General features: G+C 34.0%; 1 non-coding gene across 1 annotated transcript; it reads left to right on the top strand.

Moving 5' to 3' along the window:
* Positions 1–19,647: 19,647 nt before the first annotated feature.
* LOC131175124 (small nucleolar RNA R71) lies at positions 19,648–19,754 on the top strand. Its single transcript, XR_009145285.1, has one exon. It is a non-coding gene; the product is annotated as a small nucleolar RNA R71 (small nucleolar RNA).
* The last annotated feature ends 4,974 nt before the right edge of the window (positions 19,755–24,728 follow it).

Raw genomic sequence — 24,728 nt, 5'->3', positions numbered from 1 at the left:
GATTCTTGCTTTAGTGTATATCTTCTTAGCCAAGGGCCACCCAATCAATTGCATTGACTTTGAGTGCTTAGAGAAAACTCTAGGGTGAGAAGTAGCTAATTGATGTCTCACCAATCCTAGGACAATCTTTCTAAACCTTTCAAGGCGAAATCATAGCATGCACTTGAAAAAGAAATGATCTAGGCATTCTTTGAATTTTAAATCCATATTTTAGCCTTAGCCAACCTCACTTAAAAATTTCCCTTTGGAACCAATTTGAGTCTACATTTATCCCTCTTATTCCTTTGGAGCCCACATTAATGCCTAGCCATAAACCCAAATACTTACCTACCCTCCATGAGAATAATTCTTTGAGTGATAGATACACTTTTAAAATAATAATAATAATAATAATAATAATAATAATAATAATAATAATAATAATAATAATAATAATAATAATAATAATAATAATAATTAGTTGGGAGAAGTGACTAAAAAAAAAAAAAAAAAAGCTAGCAAATTCAATTATGGTATGTAAAATAATTCACCACCCAAGTACACAAAGAAATGAGTTTGGGGGTGAATTGAAAAGAACAATTATAATTCAAAGTCAATGTCATTTATGTAGTCTCTCCAAAAGCTTCAAAATTATATGCTAGCATTGGTGAATAGTTGTAAAGTTCCTTCTCCCATTTGATTTAAAAATAAAATAAAATAAAATAAAATAAAATATATATTTTGTGTATCTTGATCTTTTAATAATTTGATTATTCTCATATTTTGTTACCTTTATCCTTTCCTTGTTAACCACATTATCACCCCCTTGGCCCCATTACAACCCTTGAAAGTCCTTTTGATCTTTTGATAGTGTTTTGCTACATTAGTGGAGATTGGAATAGGAGAATTGCCTATGGGATTGGGATATCATTAATCCATTCATTTACTTCCATCATTATTTGAGACACTTTAGTTTATGGATTACCCTATAGTCTATTTAGGCATGATTATTCTTTGTGAATTGATTAGTTTGGGTTTGATGATATGGATAATTGACCCAAGGCTAAGCGGTGATAACTTTGGTAAGGATTGAATTCTTTGCATCTTGAAAGTGGGTATATGGTGAGTTGGAGGTTAAAGGTAAGCTCGAGAGTTCGGGTAAGTAATTTTCATAAATTTAAGGTCAGGTGCCCCAAATTGCATTAATTGTTTTTAATTTGCTTGAGGACAAGCAAAGGTTTGAGTTTGGGGGAATTTGTTACACTCATTTCATATAGGCATTTTAGGGTAGTTTTGCATCCATTTTGCCCTCATATTTTAGTATATTTTATGTTTTTAGCTTTATTTTATCTTATTTGTTAATTTTAGATACTTTATATTTGATTTTCGTAATTTTGTTGTTTTTGATAGGATTTTGTAGCAAATCGAAGATCAATGAGTGCAATAGGAAATAATTTGAAGAGATTTGAAGTTCTTTAAGCATGGAGGAAAGTTGAAGAAATTAAGCCTTGAAAGAGCAAACTAGCCGAAATTTGCTTGAGACTTTGCTTAAGGTCATGCTTAGGGTAAAGCGGCAGTACTTAAGGGGCAGCACAAGTCAAGCATGAGCAGAAGAGTCCATTCTACTCTAAGACTGCCGAGATTTGCTGAAGGTCTGCTTAACCTTAAGCAGACAGTGCGACCAGAAGCTAAAATTTGCTAAAAAGCTGCTTAGGGTTAAGCCGAACCCTAAGCAGACTGCACAGAACGTGAAAGTTGCTGCTGACTTGGATAATTTTACACCTCATTTCCTATCCACTCCTTGGCTTTTATTTACTTTTAGGGCAACTTTTAGGGACCATATAAATTCATCATTTCCTAATTTTTTCCACAAGAGGAAAGGAAGGAAAGACAAAAGGAAGAAAAATTTAATAGAGAGAGAGAGAGAGAAGACGCCATTACTCTTGGGGGAGGAGCTGCTGCACCAGTTTTGGAGCTCCAGAAACCAGAGACTTTGGTTCTTCCACCTGGGTTTTTCTATTTCAGTCCTCTTATCATGTTTTTCTTTACTTTTCCATCAATATTTCTTGTAAATACCATCATGAGTGAGTAAACTCTTTAGATTTCAGAGTTGGGAAACATGTTTTAGATTAATTTGAGGATTTGGACTGGGTATTTCCTTATTTTACATAAATATGAGTTTTGATTCCTTCCTTGTGTGCTTGATTTACTTGCCTAATGTTGGTACCCATTGGGTATTGTGTTAATCTTTGATTGAAGGACCGAAAGGTGAAAGTCATTGATAGGTAATCATGGATTGGAACTTAAAATCACCTAGATTTAGAAATAAACTAGGATTTTAAGAGGAATTAATTATTGGTTACAAAACTTAATGGGTTTTAAAGTAATCAAATACATACGAAAGTAGGTTTGGTTATTTTAGAATACACTTTGATTTGCTTGAAAAAGATATCAAAGGAATTTAGAATCAATTTCCTTCAAACTCTATTTTTCCTTAAAAATTGGAATGCCCAAAACAAATCCCAATTAATTTATGCATAAACCCCCAACTCTGGAATCACTTTTAGCATAATTAGACTTTCGTTTAAATTACCCATTATTAATTTAGTTTAATTGCAAACTAGATTTAGAATTTATTTATTGCTCTTTACCGATTTCAATTAGATTACTCAATTTACCTTGCTCATTTATATTTACCATTTATTCATTAATCATTAGCCTAAATAATCGCTTCATTCATAGTTTGGTACTCAAAATGCAAATCCTCGTGGGAATGATACTTGATTCATCACTTTATTACTTGAGACGACCCATATACTTGCGGATAAGTCACATCACTGGCAAAGAAGATGGAAGATCTAAGTAAGCTAGTCAGTTCATCATCATCTTCTGGAAGTTCTCAACAATTTGCTTATGTAGAAGGAATAATGAGTTGTGGAGTAGATTATCCTTCATATGACAATGAATCTTCTAGTGAATAAATTTCTTATTTTACGAATTATGGGCAAAAACATATGGGAAATCCTTACTCTCAAACATAAAATCCAGCTTGGAAAAACCACCCTAATTTTTCACGGGGGAATCAACAAAACCAAGTTCCTAAGAGTTTTCCATAACCTCAATAATAAGGGCATTAATATTAGTAGCCTAGGTAACCACCACCTGGTTTTTAATAAAGGAATACAAATCATGTATCTCCACTTAGACAGTAAGAACAAGGTTCTACCACAAAGGCTTTGCTACAATAAATTCTTGCAATCAAATTAAGCATGATGAAGAGATGAGAGAGGTGAAGGCAAGGCTAGAATAGATGCAAACACATAATAGCATGCTGGAAAATCAGATTGTACAACAAGCAAGCTCTTCAGGTACCAAATCTATGGGGAAACTTCCTAGTCAGACGGAAAACCCAAGGGAGCAATACCATGCCATTACACTGAGAAGTAGTAAAATAGTGCATAATGGTAAGAGTGAAAAGGGTGAGAAGAGAAAAAAATGAGGAAGATGCTGAGAAAAGTGAAAAATAAAAGAGTGAAAAGGAAGAGAGTACAAAAAAAAGTAAAGAAGAGAGTAAAAAAAAGAAAAGAGAAGAAATACATAACTCTAGAGCCTTATAAGCCACAACTTCTTTTTCTACAAAGGTTTCAAAAAGCCAGATTGGATAAGCAATTTGGGAAGTTCTTAGAAGTTTTGAAGAAGCTATACATTAATGTGCCTTTTATTGATGCTCTTTCCCAAATGCCCTCTTATGCTAAGTTTCTGAAAGAAATTCTCTCAAATAAGAGGAAACTTAAAGATCATGAGACTGTAGCCTTTACAGAGGAATGCAGTGCCATCCTTCAAAGGAAACTTCCTCCAAAGCTCAAAGATCCAGGGAGTTTTTCAATTCCATACCATATTGGAGAATCATTTTCTACAAAAGCTTTATGTGATTTAGGGGCTAGTGTCAGCCTTATGCCCCTCTCCATATATAAAAAGCTCAACATGAGAGATCTTAAGCCAGTGCACATTTTTCTTTCTCTTTAATTAGTAGACAGATCTATTAAATATCCATAAGGGATGTTGGATAATATACCACTGAAGGTTGGAAATTTCTACATTCTAGTTGACTTTGTCATTTTAGACATGGAAGAGGATTCTAACATCTCAATAATTTTAGAGAGGCCTTTCCTAGATACAGTAGGAGCATTGATTGACGTTAATGGTGAAAAGCTCACTCTTAGAGTTAGAGAGATCAGTTAGTCTTCAATATTGGCAATGCCAAGAAGAATCAACATCAAGATGCAGACTCTTGCTTGAGATTGATATAGTTAAAAAGTACTTTAGAAAGAGTAATCCAAAGGCTTTTATTGAAAATTGTCTTATTCATGAAAGGAGTATCAACGATGAAAAACCAAAAGTTGTAGCCTTTGTACAACATTTCAAGAGTAATCCACCTTGTCCAATGGCACCAATTTTTCAAATTGAGCAACTGGAGAAAAGTAAAGTCACGCAATCATCTCTCAAAGAAAAAAGATGCACAAAGGTTGTCCAAAAAGAAATGGCTAGATTTTTAAACAAAGCAACAGGGATCTTCTTATGCGATGGAAAAAAGATGAAGTATATATTCATTGAAACACCTGTTGAGAATAGAGGCAGCAATTTCCAATTCCAGCTACCATGAAACATGACAAGGGATAAGCTAATGACCTTAACTTAGTGCTCTTGGGAGGCACCCCAAGTTTTTTTGTCTTGTTTTGGTTAATTTTATTTTATTTTGTTTTAATTTTTTTCTATTTGTTTTGTTTTCAATCACCCATAAATTCAATTTTTGATAATTGTCTCATTCTATCTTGCACAAATGCTTATAAGATGGAAAATGCAAAATTGCAGATTGAGAGAGTTTTCTATTCTTTTAATATGTGCTTATTAGGTTTCATAATTGATTTGGCTCTAAATTTGATTTGTACTTATTATGCAGTAAATTTGGACAAATTGACAAGGAGAAAGTTGCTATTGCAACTTACATTCTTTATATTAGGACAACATTTAAAGGAGTTCATCTCTTTTTTTTTTTTTTTTTTTTTGATAAGTGGTTGAGGTAATGTTACAAATTTATTTCCTTAATGTTGATTTTGATGTGAGATATGTGTTTGAGTTGAGGAAATGAATGATTGATTTATTTATTGTTAATAGAGTTGATGTGTCACACCATCTTCTCTAACTAGGAAATGAAATAAAATTATACACAGCTAACAGTTTACCTTTAAAAAATCTCAAAGTAAACATAAAGACCTTTAATAGGATATAGATTCATCAAACAATCAATTGAACTAAAATAAATCAACTTCTATTAGGGAAATTAATAATTTTTATTTTGGTATTAACTAGTCAAAGATCAAAATTCACCTTCAAACATGTTGCTAGTCACATATTGTACATATAATTAAAATGAAAATTATGGACTATAATACATAAGTTGTTGATACTTATTTTGGAAAATAAATCAACTTCTATTAGGGACATTAATAATTTTTATTTTGGTATTAACTAGTCAAAGATCAAAATTCACCTTCAAACATGTTGCTAGTCACATATTGCACATATAATTAAAATGAAAATTATGGACTATAATACATAAGTTGTTGATACTTATTTTGGATCGGACCCAAAGGCTGCCTACGTATCTCTTATGGAGGATCAGGTCTACGTAGCTCTTAAATACTCCTAATTATAACTCCCACCAAAATTTTAAGACTTTTCAGATATTGCCAAAAATTTGGTAGCATCTTCCCTAAAAATTAGATATTACCCCCCATTAAAACAAGCTTCAGATTTTCACACACACACATATATATACACACACTGTGGTGTTTACTAAACAATCCAAAACGTAAATTCAAATCAAATTATCCTTTTGAGGCTTGCATAAAATTATATATATAAAAACTTCTCCACACTATACACTTCTACTCTAAGCCCAACAATAATTAAACTAACAAAAACTGTAGTCCATATGTAGAGTTCAACACTTGTCAACATTGATATTGGAAAGTAAACAATTTCAATAGGTTACACAACTGGCAAATAATTTCCAAGAACAATAGATTAAATTGTTCATTTTATTTTGATTGATTTGGGAATATGGAGTGCTAATCTAATTTCTACTTTTACAAAGAAATTCACATTCAAGGCAAATCATTGTATATATGGGTACATTGTACAAAAATGAGAAATAAGGAGATAGTAAGATGTTAAAAGCAATCAAATTTCACCCAACTAATTACCAAGGACTGAAGGCACATAGTAAGAATATAAAATGTTTAATGTTTACATGGATAGAAACATAAACTGCTCAAACTAAGTCATAAGGTTCCACACCTTTATGGCAATTCTTAACCTAAAGTAATAAGTACAATATCTTGGTTTTAGGTCTTTGCATTAATATGGAAAGTAACCCAAGTACATCCCCCAATGCATTTAAATTAATTTTCATCCCAAGAGTGTAACTTGGGATGAAAATTAAGAAGCAAATCACTTACTACACAAGCTTATAAATTTTAGTCGAGGTGCACAAATAAGCAACATTTACAAATAAACACATAACTGTATCCTTATTCTACTATACTTTCCTATTTTTGAAGGCACTGAGAAAGATTGAATTAGAGATTTTAATTCTTTTTTTTTTTATGATTTAAGAAAATATATTTAGGAGTGGATTTAAATTCAATCAACATATGAACAACTAAAAGAATAACTAAAAGAACAAAAGGACTATCAAATCCCATTGAACATCAACTAATGACAAGACCTAAAAAGCATTAGTTAGATAAAGACAATATGAAGATAAAAAAGAATAAGATCACATCATGATTTCATGATTGATATTCAAAACAATAATATAATCCGTTTCAATAGTTAGTTTAGCATAATTCTAAAATCAAATCATATTATAAATTACAGCTTCATTGAAGAATTTGTGTAACTTCAAATTGGAAGTGAACCAACAAGTTTTAGAATGAAAAGAGCACAAAATTATGAACTAAAATAGAATCCCACAAGCACAACATCAAAATAGAGTATAACATCATCTAGACAAATGTAATTAGGGAAATTGAAACTACCTAAAATTATTTTGAGCAATTACCAAACATACAAGTACTCTATTAATTGACTAGCTGAAGGGAGAGGTTGATGTTCTCATTAGCTATCACATCCCCTACATATCACTACATCACTAAGACCTAATGGACACCCATCTAGAACTCTAAGCCCAAAATCAATGAATCCTTCCTCACCTTAGATTCCTAGCCCTAGAACCCTTGAATCATCCACAAATGCAATGCTCCCACTTGACTTGCAAGTAGTATAATCATAAAAGAAATAGCTATAATGTCATCTCCCTCTCTCTTCATATTCTTTGATGCTTAACTTCACACTATTTTAGGTTAAAGAGTTTAAAGGATGGCTCTTTGAGAGTAAGGAAGGAAGTGGGTTTGGTTATTGGTGTGAGCTGTACCAAACACCTAACCAAGGAAAGACATTTTGATCTGCTCCCTCATAATTGACTGCTGGCTATGATTAGGGCAATGGAAGGATTCAATAGCAGCTGAAAAAGGCAAGAAAAGCTATAAATGTGGCTTTAAAAAGGATTGAAATTGTCAAAATTTGATGGGCACAAAAGTGGTAGCTCTTCCTTTTTCCAAGGACTATTGTGAGGAGAAGATGGTGGTTAGGTTTTTCAAGTGTAGGGCTGTTATAAACAATGAAAAGTGTTCATAAAGTAGGGATTTGGATAGAATTTTTATTTTATTTTATTTTTTAGATTTCCCTCTGCTCTCTCTCTCTCTCTCTCTCTCTCTCTTTTTTTTTTTTTTTTTTTTTTTTGTGCGTCCATCCGATGCCCTCTCCCTTGTTTCTAGACTCTTAACTTTCTCTTCATTTCTTTTTCTTTTTTTTTTTTCTTTTTATAGAGATTTTAAAAATATCTCATTTTATTATTATTTTATCCAAAGAAATAGGGGTGTTACATGATGAGAGCATTTTAAGAATTGTTGGGTTTCGAATCAGATTTTAGGAATGCATATTTTTTGTTCTTCATTCTAATTTGGTGAATTTTTGGGTTTTGGAGTATGCACTTTGACTTAGAATGAGTTGGAATTATTTGAGATGGTTTTTAGTATTTTAATGTTGCCTATTAAGTGTAAAAATTGAGAATTCTACAGAATTATAGTTAATATTTCTGTAGCATTTATTATTCATAGAGTAAATTCTATAGAATTTACTATTCATAGCAGAATTTGGTGATTTTACTTAGCACAAATAGTATATTTGTTCATATTTTGTCTTAGTTTTGGCGTTAATGAAGTTCATGCAATTGATATTTTTCATTTCAATTGAGTTTTAGACACCAACAATTATTTTGGAATGAATTTTTAAGTTTGTAGCACTGTTTATACCTTTTCATTCATTCAGTTGAAAACTACATAGCTTGGTGCACAACTTATGCAGTTTTACTGCTACAGGGCTAATTCTATTGAAAATATATTCACAGAGTAAATTTTGAATTTACTCTTCGCAACAAGTTTTGCACGGCCTATGCACCCTAACCTATGCAGCTCCATTTTTTCTATGATATTCATTCTCTTTAATAGTGTTATTGAGGGATCTTTGTAACACCCCTATTTGCATAGCCTGGTACGTTTTACTATTCCAGTGATCGGTGTTGGTCCGGACAAGTAAGAGAAGTAGAACCACGTCTAAGACACCTAGATAAGCCTTGAACACAAATAATTAGTAATTACCAAATAGTTAAGTATAAAGAAGAAAAAAACAGAACACAAAAAGTTAAATGAGCCGGGAGTCACAGCGATGGGTGACCTTTTCGAGAATGATAGCGAGGTCAATCTAAACTCAAATTTCGAACCGAAAAATGTGACGTCGCGGTCCTTAGGACTATTGTGAACACAATGGAAAAGAGAAAATCACGAAAAAGAATTGTTAAGCAGGTCAAATAATTAGGTCAGAGATCCAGAAGAAATATTGAATTACTTGCAAACCTGATTGAACCGGCTAGGGGCAATTTGATCAATTCACTCCTAGAGTTTACTCCTGACCTAACTGTCCAATAAAATCGGATAAAAGAAAATTCCAGAATCAGAAATTAAATTAAAGAACTAATGGAAAAATAAATGCAAAAGACAAAAAAAAGAAAGAAAAAGGTTTATTTACATCATGCATGACATAATCATGATGCAATAAATCTAATATTTAAAAATTAAAATTTTGGGGATAAATCCTAATAATTAAAAGACAAAATAAAAAGAAAAAAAATTCATTTCTCTTCTTCCATTTCAGCCTCCCCATCTCTCTCTCACTTCTCTCTCTCAAAACTCCATTGAAACCCAATTCCAAGCTTTTGTGAACCCTAAAATCAGCCATAAAAACTGTAGATTTCTTAAGTAAATCTTGTCCTTGAACCTTCATCCATCTATTAACAATAAAAAGAAGAGGAAAGAAGTGGAGTTTGGGAAGAGGGAAAAGCTCTAATTGAGGTAAGTAATTGAATTTGAAAATCTTAGTTTATTTGTTGCGTATGTAGCTCACTTAACTTAGAAATTGTGTAAAATCAAATAAAAACAATTATTGAAGGACCAAAAATCCTTTTTGCTTATCCAAGAGAAAAAGAGAAATCCATATACCCATCCTTAAAAATGCAAAGAATTTAATGCTTATCCAAGCTTTCACTGCTTAGCCGTCAAGTCAAATATCATCTAAAATTCCCAAACCAACTAATCAAAAGAGAGAGTCATGCCCAAAAGGAATTCTAGAACAATCAATAGTCAAAGTGTCTGTATATAGAATGATGGAATTGCATAAATGAATGAGTAAGCTCCAATCCCATAGGCAAATTTCCTACCCCTATCTCCACTAATATAGTAAGTACTATCAAGAGAGCAAATGTCTTTTTAGGAATGTAATGGGGCTATAGGGTTCAAAATGAGGTTAAGAAGGAAAATGGTAAAAGGGATTCAAAGCATGAGAATGTTTTCAATCTTGAAAACATAAGGTACACTTCTTCTTTTTTTTTTTCTTTTTTTCTCTTTTTTTTTTTTTTTATATATACGGAGGAGAGAAATACACAATGAAAATTTTCAAGTGCTAGCATATTTTACAAAATACATAAAATGGAGGGACACTTTGATACTTTAAACTTGTATCTTGTATTTTCTCTTGATGATTGTCCCTAAAAATGCCACCCCCAAACTCATTTCTTTTAATTACTTTGGGTGGATTTCTTTCAATTTGAATGACAATAGTGAAAAGCATGTATACTAGCACTTTTACAAGATGACAAACATTTTTTCTCCCTTTCATTATTATATATTTTTCTCTCTTTTTTTATGTATTTTTATTATTTTTTTAATATGAGTATAAAGTGTACCTAATATTATAAATAATTATTCTCATGAAAAGGGTTAGAGTGTTTGGTTCATTGGCTAGGTTATAATAAGGGTTTCAAGAAAAATTAGGAATATAAAGGCTCAAAGGGGTTTGCAAGGGTTAATTTTAATTAGAAAAAAGGCCAAAGGTTTAAAATGAGAAGGTTTAAATCAAAGAATGCCTAATCATCTCTCTTTTCAAGTACAAGCTGGTATTTCACCTTGAAAGGTTTAGAAAATTTGTTCCAGGATTGGTGAGATATCATTTGACTACCTTATATCCAACAATTCCCTCTAAACACTCCAATCTCTAAAGGACTAGTTGGGTGGCTTTTTGGCTAAGAAGATATAGGCAAGGGATAAACACTTCAAAATTTTGCACCTCTTAGGAAACTTTCAATCCACAAACCCAACTTAAGATAAGTTAAATCACTCTCATAGGCAACTTTTCATTACTCAAGGGATTTGGCAAAAGATTTTATTTCATGATGCATGATTCCTAAAAATGAGCAATGCATTAACTAAATGGAAGAAATCTATTTGTGTGCAATGTGTACAATTTCTAAGTGATGTATAATGTGTATGTGAATGTATTATGTATATGTATGTATGGATGTGTATGTAAAATATTTACAATATATATATATATATATATATATATATATATATATATATATATATAAATGGAATGGGATGAGATGTTCCTATACTCAAAATGTGAAAAATGTAGCAAAAATCAAAATGCACACCTCCAAACTCAAAATTGGACATTGTCTTCAATGTCGAAGGCAATGCAGCCTGAAAAATCAAAGCAAAGAGGAATAACCAGGAATAGTTAAATTTAAAAGCAAAAAGAAAGAGTTACCTAATATAGAGAAGTGTTTTAGCATCTAAAATGTGAATTCAAGAGATGATGGTGATGCATAAGAAAGCTGCACAAGTTATGCAGAATAAATGCTTTGCAGAATAGGTGCATAAGGAGAGTGCATAAGCTGTGCAGTATGGCATGAGTTGCATAAGGGATTGCACAGGCTATGCAGAACATTTGCATAAGGGGTTTCACCGCCTGTGCAGTATATTGAAAAGCTGCAGCATAATGATATATCAAGGAAAAACTTGAAAACATCTGCAGAGGTATGTAAATATATACAATGTATTGACAAATATGGACAAAGGGCAGCAAAGGCAATGAGAAGCAATGAAAAACTAATGGAATAGCCATCCAATTGTACTTCGAGAAAACAAAATTCAAGACAGACTAAAATTGTTCCAGCACATTTAAAATGAAAAGCTACTGGAAGTTGAACAAGAGCAAGATAAAAATTAATCTATTTCTATGGTCTTGCCCTTGTCCAAAGGGTCTGCTAGAGGACTGGATGGAGTTGGCTACTGCTGAAAGGGTGGTTCTGGAGGTGGCGATGGAGGTGGAGGTGGCATACCCAGAAAAGTCATGAGCTGCTTCATCATCTCTTTCAACTCTTTCTACTTATCTCTAGTTTCCATAACAAGATCAAAGAGTTGATCATGACGATCCTTAAGGGTATCAAGACCAGATTCAAGCTTCCAATCCACAAAATACACATCATCACTAAGCCTCTCAAGATAAGTGAATAAGGCTTTAGTGTTGAAGGGAGGAGGTGCTGCGGAGGAAGAGGGTCCAGCTGCAGATAGTGTTGGCTGTGCAGATTCTGCTGGGGTATCCTGTACAGACTGAGCAGGTGGTGCAGGTTCAGCAGAAGGCTGTTGGACTTCTGGTGCAGATTGTGCCTCTGGTTGTGCAGATGGTCCTGTATCTGCTACTAGTTGTGCAGTGTCAGATGGTGGCAAACTGAATCCAGTTTTGGATAAGTGAGTAGCATCAAAATATAGAGTCTGAAAGTGCTGGTAGAGGATGCTCTTCCGGATCAAAACCAAAATGTTTAGCTATAACAGTTATGAGCCCACCTATAACTATATCACCTATAGATTTGGTAGCAATATGCAAGACATGTTCAAAGAAGAAGTAACTAGGAGATATTTTGACTTTGTGAAAAGCACACCATAGCATGAACAAGTTAGATTTTCCAACAACACCAGAACTAGTCCCTCGACCCAAGATAGTGCTAGTAATAAGCCTATGGATAAATCTAAGTGCTGGGTCTATTATTTAGGAGGTGTTGGATCTGCCAGCATAAAAACTCTGAGATTGATTTGTAATACTTCTCCAAAACTGAACAACATTCCAAACACCTTTATTTGCTACCTCTATGCCTGTATATGGGACCCTAAACAATCCATCAATAGCAAACCCAAAGATACTGTGAAATTAGTCTAATGATAGCTCTCTATTTTGCCCCAAGCACCTAAATTTCATAGTTGGCTTGTAATCTATCTCATGTAATTTCAGAGTAGCAGAAAATGAGGAAATAAATTCCAAAACTAGGGCTGGATAAACTAATTCTTATTTATGCACAAATTCCATCCAACCTAGACCATCAAGGTAGGCAAGAACATTATCAAATAAACCAACAGATTGAAGAGCATCTGCAGAAATGTACCTAGTGAGTAGCACTTTTCTGTCCTTTAGCCTCTTAAAAGTTGCCTTATGGTTTTATTTTGCATCAGGAAGAGGCCAAGGTAGTTTGGATACCTGTGTTGCCGCTACTGAAGGTTGCTTCTTGCTAGAGAAGGGTGATTTGGCTTGTGGGGTAGAGGTAGAAACACCAACCCCTTGTCGTGTGGAAGCTGAAGTTCTGAGGTTTTTGGGTGTAGGCTCTGAAAGTGGAGTAGCAGGTGGGTCTTTTCATTTTGTGAGAGGTGGTGCAGAGGCCATGGGTCGGGTTGATTTAGATCAGATTCTCCTTTTATAGGTGGATGTAGGAGGCGGTGGAGGGGTTTGTTATGGAGTAGAATCGGGATTGGGGGCTTGCATTGCTAGGGGCATGACTTGGAGAGCCTTGAAGAGCCTTGAAGGGAAGGGATTTCCATAGTGGTGGTCAACGATGGTGGGAATGGAGGAGGGAAGAAGAAAGTAAAAGAGATAAAGGGGAAGTTAGGGTTTCGGTCGGCGAAAAAGGGGTGTGGGGAGAGGGATTGATGCCGAGAAAAATGGGAAGGAGGTGAACAGTAATGATGGGAAGTGGGAGGTGGGAAAAAGGGTGTGCCGAAAATTTTGATTTGCACAGGTCGTGCGAGTTTCTGCATGAGGGGAAAATGTTGTGCATAAGTTATGCAGGTTCTTATGCAAGTTTTGACGGAAATGGGAAGTCTGAAAAGTTGGTCGTGCAAAAGTGCATGACTTATGCACTATCTTATGCAAGTTTCGGTAGAAATGGAAATCCCAAAAAATTTAGTTATGCAATAATGCATAAGCTATGCACTTGGTTATGCAGAATTTGGCAGAAATGAAAATGTAGGATTTGAAGTTATACAAGAGTGCATAAATTATACACACACTTATGCAAGTTTCGACAGAAATGAAAAATGGCAAAAATTATGACGGTGCAGAATTGCATAAGTTATGCACTCGCTTATGCAGTTTTCGGCAAGAACTGAAATGGCAAAAATTTGGTTATGCAGGATTGAATAAGTTATGCAAGAGATTATGCAGGTTTCGCTAGAAAAGAAAAATGGCAAAAAATGAGACCTGAAAGCTGCATAAGTTATGCAGTTACTTATGCACATTTCAACAAGATTCAGATTACAATAAAAAATGTTTTGCAAGTTTGAAAAATACACTAGAATGAAGAAATGTAACCCTGTGAAGTATAAATCATAAGAAATTATCATAAAAACACATCAATATATGTAGAATCCATCACAATTGCACCATACAAGCTTGTAAAAGTAAGTTCTGCATAAGAGACATATGTGAATTATGCCATTTCAACTCAAACCCTGTAAATTAACATTCTAGCACATTAAAGCTTAATAAAAATCTTCACAAAATTGCACTTATCCATAAAAGAAAATAGACTCTCCAAATTATGCCAAGAAAATGCAGCATGTGCACATTGAATCACACAATCCAAATAAGTTCAAAACTACTAAAGTGACCTACTTACCATCATATTAACATGATAAGCACAAATACATAAAAGATACACACCCAACCTCAACAAAGAAGCAAATACCATATGCTGCAGACCTTTTTGCTGAAAAATTTTTCTACATAAGCCAAGAAAGTGTCAGAAAACAAGAGTTAATAGATAAAATATCATATTAAGAGTAACTCCCCAGCAGTGTAACAACCTTCATCCACTGAAATACATCTACAAAAGACAAAATTCAACAATGTCAAAAATTGAATTTGGGGAGATTTAAGACAAAAACAAAAGTAATGTAAATAAAAGTAAATTAACAAAAGCAAAATAAAAGAACTTGGGGTGCCTCCTGAGAGCGCTAATTTATAGTCCTTAGCTGGACTCTTCATGCATTTCACTAAAAAGGAGGTGTGGGATCAGAGAGCTTGTAATAGCTTGCTCCCTTTATTGGGTCTCCAGTTATGTAATGTTTCAATATATGCCCATTGACCTTAAAATTCTCAGATTTTTCACTCCAAATTTCAATTGCTCCATAAGAGAAAACCTTAGAAACTCTATATGGACCACGCCACCTTGATTTAAGTTTTCCTGGGAACAATTTCAATCTTGAGTTGAACAATAAAACTGAATCACCTTCTTTAAATTTCTTTTTCCTAAGATGCTTATCATGCCAAACTTTAGTTCTTTCTTTATAAATATGGGCACTTTCATAGGCATCCATCCTCAATTCTTCAAGCTCATTAAGTTGCAACAGCCTCTTCTCACCAACTTGCTTAAGATCAAAATTCCAGGTCTGAATGGCCCAATATGCTCTATGCTCTAGCTCCACAGGTAAATGACAAGACTTACCATACACCAACCTAAAGGGAGTAGTTCCTATAGGGGTTTTGTAAGCAGTCCTATATGCCCATAAAGCATCATCTAGTTTGACAGACCAATCTTTCTCAGAATTGCTCTCAGTTTTCTCCAAGATATGTTTGAGTTCCCTATTAGAAATTTCAACTTGTCCTGAAGTTTGAGGATGGTATGGGGTAGCTATCTTGTGCACTACACCATACTTGCTCATTAAGCTCCCAAATTACTTATTACAAAAATGTGAACCCCATCACTAATCACAGTCCTTGGAGCTCCAAATCTGCTCAAGACAAATTTCTTCAAGAATTTCACTACCACCTTAGCATCATTAGTTGGAGTTACAATAGCTTCTACCCACTTTAACACATAGTCGACTCCAACTAGAATGTATTTATTACCATATAAAGGAGGAAATGGGCCCATAAAATCTATTTCCCATACATCGAATAATTCCACCTCAAGAATATTATTTAGGGGCATTTCATCTCTTTTTGATAGATTTCTACTCCTTTGACATTTATCACATTCTAACACAAATTTCCTCACATCCTTGAAAAGGTTTGGCCAAAAGAAACTAGCCTGCAGAATTTTACTAGCTGTTTTAGAGATTCTAAAGTGTCCTCCATAATCAGAAGCATGTCAATGATGCATAACACTCTCTATCTCCTCATCAGGAATACATCTTCTTATTAAACCATCACAACATCTCCTAAAGAGTAAAGGATCATCCCATCTATAAAATTTTACCTCATGCAAAAACTTTTTCTTTTGTTGCCATGTCATTCCTAGAGGTAAAGCTCCACAAGATAGATAATTCACCAAGTCTGCATACCAAGGTAGTTTAACAACAAGAGAGAAAAGCTGTTCATCTAGGAAAAACTCATCAATAGGGACTTCATCCATTTCTTCATCATCTAATTTCAACCCACTAAGATTATCCGCAACTACATTTTTAGTCCCTTTCTTATCTCTAATTTCCAAATCAAACTCTTGTAGCATCAGAATCCACCTAATGAGCCTAGGTTTAGCCTCCTTTTTACGGAGTAAATACCTAATAGCAGCATGATCTGAAAATATAACCACCTTTGAGTTAATAATGTAAGGTCTGAACTTTTCCAATGCAAAGACAATTGCTAAGAATTATTTTTCAGTTGTTACATAATTTATTTGAGCCTCATCTAGTGTTCTATTAGCATAATAAATAGCATAAGCCTTTTTGTCCTTTTTTTGACCAAGAACAGCTCCAATTACATAATTGCTAGCATCACACATAATTTCAAAAGGTAAACTCCAATTAGGCAGTTGAATGATTGGTGCAGTGATGAGAGCTTGCTTCAACCTATAAAAGGCATCCAAACACTCTTGGTCAAATACAAATGGTGTGTCATGAATTAACAAATTAGATAAAGGTTTGGCTATTTTAGAAAAATCCTTGATAAAGCGTCTGTAGAACCCGGCATGCCCTAAAAAACTTCGAATTCCTTTGACATTGGTAGGAGGAGCCATCTTCTTTATCACTTCAACCTTGGCTTTATCAACCTCTATTCCTCTGTTAGACACCAAATGTCCAAGCACTATCCCTTCTATGAATGACACTTTTCCCAGTTTAACACAAGGTCAGTATCTACACATCGCTACAAAACTTTAGAAAGGTTAGCCAAGCATATGTCAAATGAAGATCCATAAACAGAAAAGTCATCCATAAAAACCTCCATTATATCTTCAATGAAATATGAGAAGATCACCATCATGCACCTTTGAAAAGTGGCTGCTGCATTATACAACCCAAATGGCATCCTTCTATAGGCAAAGGTTCCATATGGACAAGTAAAAGTGGTTTTCTCTTTATCATTTGGGTGGATAGGGATTTGAAAAAATCCCGAATACCCATCTAAATAGCAAAAATAAGAATGCCTAGCCAGTCTTTCTAACATTTGATCAATGAAAGGAAGTGGAAAATGATCTTTTTTAGTGGCAATATTTAATTTTATGTAATCTATGCACATTCGCCAACTAGTCACTATTCTGGTGGGAATTAATTCGTTATTTTCATTTTTGACCACTGTCATTCCACCTTTTTTAGGGACAACATGTACTAGACTCGCCCAAGTACTATCTGAGATAGGATATATGATCCCTGCATCAAGCAACTTCAAAATTTCTTTTTTAACAACTTCTTTCATACTTGGGTTCGACCTCCTCTGATGTTCAATAGATGGCTTACAATTTTCTTCCAAAATAATTCTGTGCATGCAAAAGTGTGGACTTATTCCCTTAATGTCATCTATGGTGTATCCTAAAACTTTCCTAAATTGCCTCAGCACTCTTAACAACTTATCAACCTCTAAAGTGCTCAAGTTTACAATTATAATTACTGGATAAGTGTTATTGGGGCCAAGAAATTCATACCTGAGCTTAGAAGGAAGTTGCTTAAGTTCTACCTTAGGTGCATCTTCTTCCTTGAATGATGGTTGTTTAGATTCGACTTTTTCCTTTTATGTGAGTTGAAAAACTGGAGTAGAAATGAATGGTCGACTACCCTCTAAATGTTGAACATATGCAGCCACATGAGGGTTGTCATAGTCTATGCTTCCTCCATGAACCAAGCAATTTTCAAGTGGATCTTCTGGATATCTCTTTCTGAAGTGTTCTTCAACCAGCTCATCAATGATATCAATTCTCAAACAAATATCAGCTTCAGAATGATGCTTCTTCATGGTGTTATTAATATTGAAAACCAATTGATCTTCACCAACTCTAAGAGTCAATTTTTCTCCCTTAACATCAATTAATGCTCCTGCTGTAGCTAGAAAAGGCCTTCCCAAGATAATTGGGATATTAGAATCCTCTTTCATGTCCAAGATGACAAAGTCAACAGGTATATAGAACTTCCCAACCTTCAGAGGCACATTCTCCAAAATCCCTTTAGGATATTTAATTGATCTGCAGCTAACTGAAGAGAAATGTGGGCTGGCTTAAGATCTCCCATATTGAGCTTCTCATAAATGGAGAGGGGCATAAGCCTAACACTAGCCCCTAAATCACATAGAGCTTTTGTGGAACACGACTCTCCAATATGACATGGAATTGAAAAACTTCCGGGGTCTTTAAGCTTAGGAGGAAGTTTCTTCTGGAGTATGGCACTAAATTCTTCTGTCAAAGCTACAGTTTCATGGTCTTCAAGTTTCCTCTTGTTTGAGAGAATTTCTTTTAAAAATTTTGCATAAGAGGGCATTTGTGAAAGAGCATCAATAAAAGGCATATTTTTGTATAGCTTCTTCAAAACCTCTAAGAACTTCCCAAATTGCTTATCAAGCTTGGCTTTTTGAAATCTTTGTGGAAAGGGAAGTTGTGGTTTGTAACTCTCTGGAGGTATGTACTTCTCTTCCTTCTCTTTAATTTTCTCTTTACCTTTTTCTGCACTTTCTTTCTCACTTTCTTGTTTTTCACACTCATCAATTTCTTTCTCATTTTCTCTCTTCTCACTATTTTCACTCTTCTCATTGTTTACAGCCTTCCCACTTCTTAAAGTAATAGCTTGACACTGCTCTCTTGGGTTTTTCGGTTGACTTGGAAGTTTTTCAAAAGACTTGGTACCTGAGGAAGATGCTTATTGTGCAATCTGATTTTCCAACATTCAGTTTTGTGTTTGCATCTGTTCTAGCCTTGCTTTCATCTCTCTTATCTCTTCATCATGCTTAGTTTGTTTAGCAAGAATCTGTTGTAATAAACGTTCTGTGGTGGGACTTTGTTCTTGCTGTTTTGGTGAAGGTGCAGGATTCATGTTTCTCTGCTGAAAATTAGGCAATGGTTGCCTATTTTGCTGATATGGAATTCCTTGTTGCTCTTGTGGTTGAAGATTCTGATTTGGGACTTGACTTTGCTGATTTCCCCATGAAAAGTTGGGATGATTCCTCCAAGTTAGATTATAAGTTTGAGAGTAAGGATTCCCCATTTGTTTGTTTCCATAATTACCAACATATGCAGCTTGTTCTCCATAGTCTACACCACAGCTAGTAGTTCCTTCTGCATAAGTAACTTGTTGTGAACTTCCAGATGATGATGATGAACTAACCAACATACTTAAATCTTCCATCTTCTTAGCCAAAACATTTGTAAGTGCATCAAACTTTGCATTAATCATGTTGAATGGATCAAGGTCATACATTCCAGCAGCTTTCCTCTTTTGAGTTGGAGCTGGTCCTCTTGGACTACTCCAAAGATGAGTATTCTTTGCAATTTTCTCCAATAGTTCATAAGCTTCATCTTCATGTTTCATAATAAATTCTCCTCCTGTTTGAGCATCAATAGTCCCTCTAATTGCAGGAGTAACATTGGTGTAAAAATTCTGATTTATCATCCATTTTGGAATGGCATGATGTGGACATTGTCTCTCTAATTCCTTCCATCTCATCCATGATTCATAGAGAGTTTTATCTTCTCTTGGTCTGAAAGCTGTCATTTGATTCCTCAATTCTTGAGTTTTTCCAGGTGGAAAATATTGTGTAAGAAATGCATCAGTGAGTTGCTCCCAATTTGTAATGGAGTTGTGAGGTAAAGAATCAAGCCAATCCAATGCTCTATCCTTCAAAGAGAATGGGAATAGCTTCAATCTTGCTGCATCATCAGATACTCCAGGTTGTTTTTGCATATCACAAATCATAGCAAACTTCTTTAGATGTGTGTATGGATTTTCTGAAGGATGTCTGCCAAATTGGGAATTTTGAATCATTTGAAGAACTCCAAAATCTATCTTGTAGCTAATTGCATCAATTCTTGGTCTTGCTATACTCTCTCTCAAGTCATCAAAACGAGGAAATGCATGATCCATCATACTTCCCCTAGGCACATTAGCATTTACAACCTCTTCACCTTGTGCTGCATTTTCATTGTTTCGATCATTTCCAGCATTACCACCACCAATTCTAATTCTTTCATCAGCCATGTCTGCTTCAATTTCAATTGCTCTCAAGGTTGCTTTGCTTTTTCTGGTTTCTTTCTTGTTGGCTCTATAAAATTTCTCAATTTCAGGATTAAACAATAAGGATGTGTCACTTGTGCTTCTAGCTCTTCTCATAAAAGATTAAGAGTACCTAAAAAAGAACAAACAAACACAAAAAATGAAAAGATAACAAAGATAAAACTATAAACAACTAAAATAATCAAGAATTCAATCTTAAACAAACAACTCCCCGGCAACGGTGCAAAAAACTTGATATAGCCCAACCGCAAGTGCACGGGTCGTACAAGTAATATAGAAAAGATATCGTTCCTACGAGGAGTTGTGTTAATGATCGAACTTTTGACATGAAAATTGACTAATTTGAACTATTTTTGAAATTAAAGCAACCAATTGATAGATGTTGAAGTGTGAAATCTATATGTGTAAAATTAATAATCTATTCAACAATGTAAAGATTTAACTAAATTTGCATCAAATTAAAATAAGCAAATTGAAATATGGCAAGATTTAAAATGACAAGTAGTTAAATTCGATTAGAAATTAACAATGATAAAAGAGGCGATTCTGGAGTTTGGGGGTTCATATTCAAGCTATTTTGGGATTTTTAAATTAGTTACCCAATCTTATGGAATTTACGAATTTTAAGGAGATTAATTCTTAAATCCTTTGAATACTTTTTCGAGTGGAACAAAGAGTGCCTTAATCAATCTAATCCTACTTTCGTGGAGTTAAAATTAATTAAGACCCATTAAGTTCCTTAATTAATCTGTAAATTCTCTTAATCTTTAGTCTATTTCTAGATCTAAGTTAATTAAGTCCAATTTCTTGATTATCTATCACAAGGTTTTCTCCTTTCGGTGCTTCAACTATGGATTGAGAACAATACTTAATGGGATCCTATACTAAGCATGTCATTGAGCACACAAGAAATGAATAAAACTTCATTAAACCACAAAATATGGATTACCCAATTAAAATCCACAAAATATCTCAAATATTACATCCCCTGTAATACCCCTATTTGCATAGCCTGGTATATTTCACTGTTCCAGTGACCGGGGTCAGTCCGAACAAATAAGGGGATTAGAACCACATCTAAGACAACTAGATAAGCCCTAAACACAAATAATTAGTAATTGTCAATTAGTTAAGTATAAATAAGAAAAACAGAACATAAGAAGTTAAATGAGCCGAGAGTCACAGCGATGGGTGACCTTCTCGGAAAGGACTACGAAGTCGATTTAAACTCAAATTTCGAACCGTAAAATGTGACGCTGCGGTCCTCAGGACTATTGCGAACACAGTGGAAAAGAGAAAATCACGAAAAAAAAATTGTTAAGCTGGTCAAATAATTAGGTTAGGGATCCGAAAGAAATATTGAATTATTTATAAATCGGGTCGAACTGGCGAGGGACAATTTGGTCAATTGACCCCTAGAGCTGACTCTTGACCTAATTGTCAAATAAAATTGGAGAAAAGAAAATGTTGGAATCGAGAATTAAATTAAAGAATTATAGGAAAAATAAAAGAATAAGAAAAGAAAAGGAAAATAGATTAATGACATCACATAGATGACATCATGCATGACTTCATAATTCATTTTAATTTAATTACTTAAATTGACTAAGTCAAATTATGGATAAATATACACAAATGAAAAAAAAAAAATCATTTGGTCTTCTTCCTCATCTTGCAGCCCCACTTCTCTCTCATCCCTCCCTCACCAAAACCTCCATTGAAGCTCATTTTTGAGCTTGAAGAAAACCAAATCCCACCATAGAAAATTTACCTAATATGATTAAACCTTGTTTGGGCAACTAGAAAAGAAGATTGATCAAGAAAGTTTGGAAGAAGAGTGAAAGATTTGGAAATTTGAAATTCAAAGTGAGGTTAGTAATCTAAACTAGAATATTTTAGTTAAATGTTTATGTTCTTAGTTGAATAAACCTAGAAATATATTTAAAATGAAAAGAAAACATCTTTAGAGGACTACATGTGATTTTAGCCAGGCATAGATTTATGAGAATATGATGTGTTTTGATTGAATTAAAAGTGTATGTAAGCTTAAATGAGTGTGTAGGTAATGTGTATACATTTTAATTTCAAGAATTAAGTCAAGTAGCAAAGTTAGAGTTTTGGACCTAGGGTTTAGAAGATAAAATTTTGAAAATTGGTCAAATGGTGTGTTTGACCTAGTTTGAGCTGAAAAATGGTCATGTATGACCAATTGTGGTATGTTGGGAGTGTGGGAATCAAGTGGAAATTCGGATTGGTTATGGGCATTCTGCAGGCAGCAGGACCAAGGTCCCTTTCAGGGACTAAAACTGAAAATTTACCAACCCAATTGGTGTGAGGCCAATTGGGAATGAAACTAGACACAAAATGACACATTTTTCATTTAGGAATCATGCCCAAAAAGTGACCATAGCATAGTGAACAAATTGGCTAAATCTGGAATTGAGTGTTCTGCCCTGTATAAAAATGATCAAATGAACAGTGTTTGTTCATTTGGCCATAACTTGGGCTAGACAGGTCCAAATGACCTAAAATTTTACCAATGGAAAGCTGAGATATAGACCTACAACTTTCAGGAAGAACACAAACCCAAATTATGCCCTGAACCAAGTCATTTAGCCACCCAAATTTGGTGACCTAAAATTGCCAGAACCAGTTTTGGTGCCCAGAAAATCTGGGTTAGGCCAATCCGGCTAGCCATGTTCAAATGGCTATAACTTGAGCTACAAAACTCCAAATGGAGTGATTCAAAAAAGGAAATAAATTTAAGACAATAAGGAACAATTTCTATGAAGAAAACTTGGCCAAATTCTAACAGCAACATGACCAATAGAACAGTGCAAAATAGGTCACCAAAATTGAAATTTTGCAATTTTGTCTAAAAGACCTAAGTTTTGAGAGAACAACCAAAACCAACAAGTTAGGTAACTAAAATGTGGTATGTGGGTATAATTGGAGTTCCCATACCTTTTAAGCATAAGAAAGTCAATATTTTGACTTGAATAGTACCATGAATAGTAACCTCAACATGAAAATGTTCAAGGATGAAGTTTAAGCTATAGGAATTAATTATTAGAATTGTTGTGAGGCAAAGTTACTGAGACACTATAAATTTTGTGTTTCAGCTGAAAAAGACCCGGAAGGTCTAAGAGACTGAGTCAAGGCCTAGAGGTGATTCATGTCAGGTTTGTGCACAATAAGCCTTAATTTATCATTTTCTCATAGAAAATTTGTTTAGTTATGCATTGTGGAATTATTGTGTTAATTATGGGTTTTGAGAACTATTGAGTTGCCACTTTGGGAATGGATATTTGACTTTGGAAATCAATTGTGTTTTGCATAAAATATTTAAATAACTTGATTTAAATTATTTTTAATTCACACTTGGCATGGCAATATTAATATGTTCCTCCTCCACTTATGGGTGAGTTTGATATTTGATCACTTTCCTCCCTCTCTGGCTTCCTAGTCTGAGGGGTAAGTTTGGATGAGTACTCATTAGCTAGCTAGCCACCTCCCTCATTGATTTTGATTAGTGGGGTGAGTTTGCCTTATTGTGGTGTACAACACGGCATGTTTGGAAATTTTATGTCATGGCCTAAGTTATGTTATTGATTGGCAACACTATGATTAATAAATTGTTTGATCAAAGTTGTGTTATATTAAGTTTTGAAATTTGTGAAATGTTTAAATTATGATTTGTTATAAATGTGATTTGAAAAAAATTTGTGAAATGTGATTGTGAAATATTTGAACTATGAATTAATGACAAATGTTTTATATTTTGCATTTTATATTTATTGTGCACCACTGAGCATTTTTATAATCAGAGATAGCTTTCTTTACTGTCGCAGATAGAGCAAAGGACGTAGCAGCAGAGTGAGCTACTACAGTCAGAGAGGAGCACAGTTGAAGAATTTTTGTACGGGTATTTGTTAATACCTTTGTAATTATTTTGATGTAAATGGTTTAGTGTCATATGTATTAAGGTAGATTGAGCAGTTGTACAGTCAATGTATAATAATATTATTTTTGAGATTTTGCGTCTGTAAATTAACTTATGAATGTAAATTAAATATTTAAAATACAATGTGCATGAGTTTATGAAATGTTTTGAGATATCAATTCTTGATTTGAAATTTGAATTTTGAATTGAAGTGCTGCTATTACTGTTGATTTGAAGTTTGGTGGTGGCAAATGGGGTTGAAATTAATTATTTGGAAGTGTTTTTCACAGGTTTTGAAGAACTGTTTTTCTCAAATATAGACGGCACTCTGCCGAAATTTTTATAAAATTTGAGAAAAAATAAAATGGGATAAAAATCTTAACTAGTTTTCAAACTTCAATTAAATGTTTTTATTTCCTACCAAAATGCTCACCACTTCCAAAATGTAAGAAAATGGTTTTAAAATCTCTTGTAGTATATTTAATGGGTTACCAGTAGGCAAAGTACGGTAAATCATTAGATGTACT

This window comes from Hevea brasiliensis, chromosome 16, assembly GCF_030052815.1.
Source record: "Hevea brasiliensis isolate MT/VB/25A 57/8 chromosome 16, ASM3005281v1, whole genome shotgun sequence".
Taxonomy (NCBI): domain Eukaryota; kingdom Viridiplantae; phylum Streptophyta; class Magnoliopsida; order Malpighiales; family Euphorbiaceae; genus Hevea; species Hevea brasiliensis.
Note: the sequence above shows the minus strand (reverse complement) of the source record. Positions and strands in the feature narration are given on the sequence as shown.